The 7,071-nt window shown below is 39.7% G+C and overlaps 1 pseudogene; it reads left to right on the plus strand.

Moving 5' to 3' along the window:
* Positions 1-5,760: 5,760 nt before the first annotated feature.
* LOC118854970 lies at positions 5,761-6,684 on the plus strand (annotated as a pseudogene).
* Positions 6,685-7,071: the final 387 nt, after the last annotated feature.

Consider the following 7,071-nt stretch of genomic DNA (forward strand, 5'->3'; position numbering starts at 1 on the left):
AAGATGGCATATATTCTGATTGCCCCATTCCCCAGTCAGGCCTCCCTTCTTTCACATCACCCCCCCCATCCCATTTCCCCTTACTTTCTTGTAGGGGAGGATAGATTTCTATGCCCTATTCCCTATATATCTTGTTTGCCAGCTTCATGCTAAAACAGCTTTTTTTTAAGCATCTGCTTTAATAATTTGAGATGGAAATTCTCTCCCCTCTTCCCTCTCCACCCACCCTCCCTAGGAAAGCAAGCAATTCAACATAGGTCACACATGTATCATATGGAAAATACTTCCAAAATACTTATGTTGTGAAAGGCTAACTATATTTCCTTCCATCCTATCCCATCTCCCTTTATGTGATTTTCTCCCTTGACCCTGTCCCTTTTCAAAAGTATTTGCTTTTGATTACCTCCTCCCCCATCTGCCCTCCCTTCTATCATACCCCCTTTTTATCCCCTTCCCCTTACTTTCCTGTAGAGTAAGATACCAAATTGAGTGTGTATGTTATTCCCTCCTGAGGTCAGTTCTGATGAGAGCAAAATTCACTCATTCCCCCTCACCTGCCCCCTTTTCCCTCCCAACAGAACTGCTTTTTCTTGCCACTTTTATGAGAGATAATTTACCCTATTCTATCTCTTCCTTTCTCCCTCTCTCAATATGTTCCTCTCTCATTCCTTAATTTGATTTTATTTTTTTAGATATCATCCCTTCATACTCAAGTCGCCCTGTGCCCTTTGTCTCTCTATATATGTATATTCCCTTCAGCTACCCTAATACTGAGGTCTCATGAATTATACACATCATCTTTCCATGTAGGAATGTAAACAAAACAGTTCAACTTCAGTAAGAGAGACAGAGACAGAGACAGAGAGAGAGACAGAATATTATGGGATCAAGAAAAAGATCAAGTAAAATATAAAGAAATAAAAACTGCAACATATCAGAAAAGTAGTCTTTATGGTCATGTTGAGTTTATACCAGGATTTCAAGAATAGCTTAACATTTGAAAAGCAATTAGAAATAATCATGCCTTATTAACAGTTTACACATGGGGTTCTTCCTTCTGATCACAATTCACTTTTTGGTTATTTTTTAAAATTTAAATTATGATTAATAACAGTTGCATTTCAAGTTTCACTTTTCTGTCTTTTTCTTTATTGGTAAATTCTTTATTTGGCCTAAAGTGTGATCAATTTTGGTAGATGTTCCCCATGTTTTTAAAATAGAGACTAAGTTCTTTGACACTCCACATTGTACATAGGGAAGATCTCTCTGCAGAGTCAGAGAAGCTCAGTTTGAACCCTACCTGAGATACTTATTACCTTTGTAACCTTAGGTAAGTCACTTACCATTGTCTGCTTGGGTTTCAGTTTCCTCAACAATAAAATGAGAGAGTTGGATTGGATGATCTCTGTGGTCCCTTCTAGCACCGGATTTATGATACTTTGATCCAGTCAGTTATTCATCTATTGGTGCAGTGGTTAGAGTTCAAGGCATGGAGTTAGGAAGACCTGAATTCACATCTGGTCTTAGACACTATGTGACCCTGGAAATGTCACTTCACCTTTTTGCCTCAGTTTCCTCATGTATAATATAAGCTAGAGAAGGAAATAGCAAACCACTCCAGTATCTTTGCTGAGAAAACCTCCAAGGGTGTCATGAATGGTTAGACATGACTGAAAGGACTGAACGACAGCAAAGCCTTTTTTTGTTTGTTTTGTTGTTGTCTCTAACATCTCATTTATCTTTCTGTTTGGCACATCATCTTTCTTAAGTAGAGTACTGAAGAGTCACAGTGTGGATGGTTTTCTCTTTCAGTCTTTTGCAATTCAGGTGACTTTTCCATTTTAGTTGCTATATCATTGAGGGTCCATATATTTATTCAGTGTGATGTGATAGAAAGAGCACTGGCTTTGGGATCAGGAGATGCTTAAGTTCAAGGTCAGCCTCCAGACTTCACCAGCTGTGTGATTTCTCTAAATTTCAGTTTACTCATAGATCTCATTCTTTGGATTCATATTCCTAATGTTCTTGGCACAAAGAAGGCACTCAATAAATTCTTATTGATTAATTTAGTTATAAAATATGGATATTAATACTTCTAGTAATTTGTAATGAATTACTTGTAGTGATTCATAAGGTTGTTTTGAAGATCAAACATTCACGTATATGTTTTGCAAACCTTAAAGTTCTAAATAAAATTGGTTTTAATTGGTACTATTATTATTTTTTGTTGATATGATTTCCATTCTCAGTGATCCCTTTATTATTTTGATCCTTGAAATTTTTTCTTTAAGCATAACATGCTCATGTTTCTGTACTTTATTACTTCTTGATTTAAATTCAACTTTTTTGTGTGACTGAAACTTTTTAATTTCGGAGTCAGATCAGTATCAATATTATAAATTTTAATTCACCCTTCTCATTTAACATTTTGAAGTACCTGATTGCAGAAACTTCAAAAAGTTTGCTATAGGGGGCAGAGTCAAAATGGCATCTGGAAAGCAGGGACTAGTGTAAACTCCCCGCCAAGTCCCTCCAAAAACCTATAAAAAATGGCTCTGAACCAATTCGAGAACAGCAGAACCCACAAAATAGCAGAGGGAAGCAGGGTTCCAGCCCATGACATCCTGGATGATTGCTGGGTGAGGTCTATCGTGCACGGAGCTGGGAGCGGAGCGGAGCAGAGCCCAGCATGGGCAGCGTGGACCAATCAGACCAGGAGCCTGTGGAACATGAATCAGTAAGCAGTGGCAGTTACCAGACTTCTCAACCCACAAACACCAAAGACAACAGAGAATGTTAGTGGGAAAAGCTGCTGGGGACAGGGGGATAGAGTTCCCGTTCAGCCACTGCCCTGGGGGGCTTTGGAGGTGGGGCAGCTACAAAACCACAGCTGCAGTTGCTTCTGGCCCCAGGCCCACCTGGTGGGAGGAATTAAATGGTGAATCAGAGCAGGAGTGCAGAGCCTGCTGAAAATCTAAGTCCAGTCTGGGTTGGGGGCTCTTGGGGAAGGAGGAGGGCTGGGGTGGCAGAGCTGGCTGTAATAGCTCTGAAATCAACAGCACATCCTGCCAAGCTTGGAACATAGTACTCTTTACTCTACAAGCAGTCATACCCCGCTGAAAAACTCAAGGGTCAAGTAAGTTGGCTGGGAACACGGTCAGGCAGTGAAAACGCACTCAGATTCAGTCTCATACTTTGGAATCTTTCTTTGGTGACAAAGAAGACCAAAACATACAGCTGGAAGAAGTCAACAAAGCCAAAGAGCCTACAACAAAAGCCTCCAAGAAAAACATGAACTGGTCCCAGGCCATGGAAGAGCTCAAAAAGGATTTGGAAAAGCAAGTTAGAGAAGTAGAGGAAAGATCGGGAAGAGAAATGAGAAGGATGTGAGAAAACCACGAAAAACAAGTCAATGACTTGCTAAAGGAGACACCCCAGAAATTGAAAAAAATATTGAAGAAAACAACAGCTTAAAAAATCGACTAACTCAAATGGCAAAAGAGCTCCAAAAAGCCAATGAGGAGAAGAATGCCTTGAAAGGCAGAATTAGCCAAATGGAAAAGGAGGTCCAAAAGACCACTGGAGAAAATACCACCTTAAAAATTAAATTGGAGCAAGTGGAAGCTAGTGACTTGATGAGAAATCAAGATATTATAAAACAGAACCAAAGGAATGAAAAAGTGGAAGACAATGTGAAATATCTCATTGGAAAAACCCCTGACCTGGAAAATAGATCCAGGAGAGATAATTTAAAAATCATTGGACTACCTGAAAGCCATGATCAAAAAAAGAGCCTAGATATCATCTTTCAAGAAATTATCAAGGAGAACTGGCCTGATATTCTAGAGCCACAGGGCAAAATAAATTTGAAAGATTCCACCGATCGCCTCCTCAAATAGATCCCAAAAAGAAATCTCCTAGGAATATTGTCACCAAATTCCAGAGCTCCCAGATCAAGGAGAAAATACTGCAAGCAGCCAGAAAGAAACAATTTGAGTATTCTGGAAACACACTCAGAATAAGCCAAGATCTAGTAGCTTCTACCTTAAGAGATCGAAGGGCTTGGAATACGATATTCTGGAGGTCAATGGAGCTAGGATTAAAACCAAGAATCACCTACCCAGCAAAACTGAGTATCATGCTCCAAGGCAAAAAATGGATTTTCAATAAGATAGAGGACTTTCAAGCTTTCTCAGTGAAAAGACCAGAACTGAATAGAAAATTTGACTTTCAAACACAAGAATCAAGAGAAGCATGGAAAAAGAACAAGAAAAAGAAATCTCAACGGACTTACTAAAGTTGAACTGTTTTCTTTACATTCCTACATGGAAAGATGATGTGTTTGATTCGTGAGACCTCAGTATTAGGGTAGCTGAAGGGAATATGCGTGTATATATATATATATATATATATACACATATGTGTGTGTGTGTATATATATATATATATATATATATATATATATACAGAGAGAGGGAGAGAGAGAGAGAGAGAGAGAGAGAGAGAGAGAGAGAGAGAGAGTGGGCACAGGGTGAGTTGAAGATGAAGGGATGATATCCAAAAGAAATAAATCAAATTAAGGGATGAGAAAGGAATATATTGACAGAAGGAGAAAGGGAGAGATAGAATGGGGTAAATTATCTCACATAAAAGTGGCAAGAAAAAGCAGTTCTGTAGGAGGAGAAGAGAAGGCAGGTGAAGGGGAATGAGTGAATCTTGCTCTCATCAGATTTGACCTTAGGAGGGAATACCATACACACTCGGTTGGGTATCTTACCCCACAGGAAAGAAGGAGGAAGAAGATAAAAAAGGGCGGATGATAGAAGGGAGGGCAGATGGGGGAGGAGGTTATAAAAACAAGCACTTTTGAAAAGGTACAGGGTCAAGGGAGAAAATTCAATAAAGGGGGAGAGGTTAGGAAGAAGCAAAATATAGTTAGTCTTTCACAACATGAGTATTGTGGAAGGGTTATACATAGTGATACGCATGTGGCCTATGTTGAATTGCTTGACCTCTTAGGGAGGATGGGTGGGAAGGGAAGAGGGGAGAGAATTTGGAATTCAAAGTTTTAAAAACAAAAAAATGTTTTTGCATGCAGCTAGAAAATAGGATACACAGGCAATGGGGCCTAGAAATTTATCTTGCCCTACAAGAAAGTAAGGGAAAAAGGGATGGGAGGGGAGTGGGGTGACAGAAGGGAGGGCTGACTGGGTAATGGGGCAACCAGAATATACACCATCTTGGAGTGGAGGGGAGGGTAGAAATGGGGAGAAAAATTGTAATTCAAACTCTTGTGAAAATCAATGCTGAAAACTAAATGTATTAAATAAATTAAATTAAACACAAAAGAGTTTGCTATATCTTATCTCCCCTGACTACAATGTGAGTTCCTTGAGAGCAGGGACTGTTTTTCTATTTTATTCTTGTCCTAGAATTTACCGCAGAAATTTGCACACAGTAAGCACTTAATAGGTAGCTTTTGACCCATCCATCCATTAGTTCATCTACCCATGCATGCATTAATCCATGCTTTCATGCATCAATGCATCCATGCATAAATGTATCTATCTTTTTATCTATCCATTGATCCATTGATCCATCATTCCATTGATCATCCATCCATCTGTCCATCCATCCATCCAGCCATTTGTTGTTCTTTTAATAGTAAACAATGTTAATAGTTACAGTGGCCTTATCTTCTTTTGTCTTATTTCAGGGCTATTGAACTACTTTAGAGTTGATATGACGTGGTTGGATTCCATGGCTGTTACAAACAACGTGACCCAGTTTATATTCACGGGTCTTTTCCAGGATCAAGAAATACAGAGACTTTTTTTTGGTGTTTCTTTCCATGTACATGGCCATGATGTTGGGCAATGGCCTCATCATCTTAATTGTCAACACTAGCAAGAGCCTGAGCTCCACTACGTACTTCTTCCTTAGCTACCTGTCCTTAGTAGAGATTTTTTCTCCTCTACTATTGTTCTTAAGTTCATTTCTGGTTTATTGGCTGAGAATAAAATCATCTCTTTGGACGTCTGCATGACCCAGATCTTTTTCTTCCATTTCTTTGGAGGTGCTGAGATCCTCCTGCTCACAGTGATGGCCTATGACCGGTATGTGGCCATCTGTAAACCCCTCCACTACATGACCCTCATGAGCTGTCCTGTGTGTCATGTGCTGGTGTTTAGCTCCTGGCTAGGGGGCATGTTCCATTCTGTGGTTCAGATTCTCATCACTGTGCAATTGCCCTTCTGTGGTTCCCATGTGATTGACCATTATTTCTGTGACCTCCATCCCTCGTTCAAGCTTACCTGTACTGATATTTTTGTGGCAGGGATTTTTGTGTTTGTCATTAGTGGTTTAATCGGTGTGATTTTATTCGTCTTTTTAATTTCTCCTTATGTTGTCATCTTGGTTCACTTGAGAAACCAGTCAGCAGAGGGGAGATGCAAGGCCCTCTCCACTTGTGCGTCCCACATCACTGTTGTCCTCTTATTCTTTGGTCCTGCCACCTTTCTGTACTTGCGGCCCTCTTCCACCTTCAGTGAAGACAGACTTGTGGCTGTGTTCTACACAATGATTACTCCAATGTTGAACCCTATTACTCATGCTTTGAGAAATGCAATAGTGAAAATTGCTTTGAAGAGGTTGTGGAGGAAGAAAGTGGGCTTGGGAGGTTAATGAAGATGTGCATATAAAAGTGAATTGTGAGCTTGGTGATAGTGGTTATTTTGAATTTGATTCTGGAATGGCTGCAGAAGAAGCAGAAATAAACTTATTCAAGGAGTTCATCTGTGTCTTTAAAATTGGCATGTGTGAAATTGGACACTGTAACAGTCTTGGATTTAGAGTCATGACAAAAACCTGGACTACTTGAGTATGTGTATGTAACCTGTATGGATTTCAGTTTTATCACCTATAAGATATTGGCTTTGGGGAAGATGGTTTTATCCAACTCTGAATCTAGGCCTGACCTTTCAATCATTCAACAAACAAACATTTATGACGTCTGCTCTGTGCCAGTCATCATCCTGGAAGCTAGCATGCGAGACCAAAATTCCCTTGCTT

The sequence above is a fragment of the Trichosurus vulpecula genome, chromosome 6, assembly GCF_011100635.1.
Source record: "Trichosurus vulpecula isolate mTriVul1 chromosome 6, mTriVul1.pri, whole genome shotgun sequence".
Taxonomy (NCBI): domain Eukaryota; kingdom Metazoa; phylum Chordata; class Mammalia; order Diprotodontia; family Phalangeridae; genus Trichosurus; species Trichosurus vulpecula.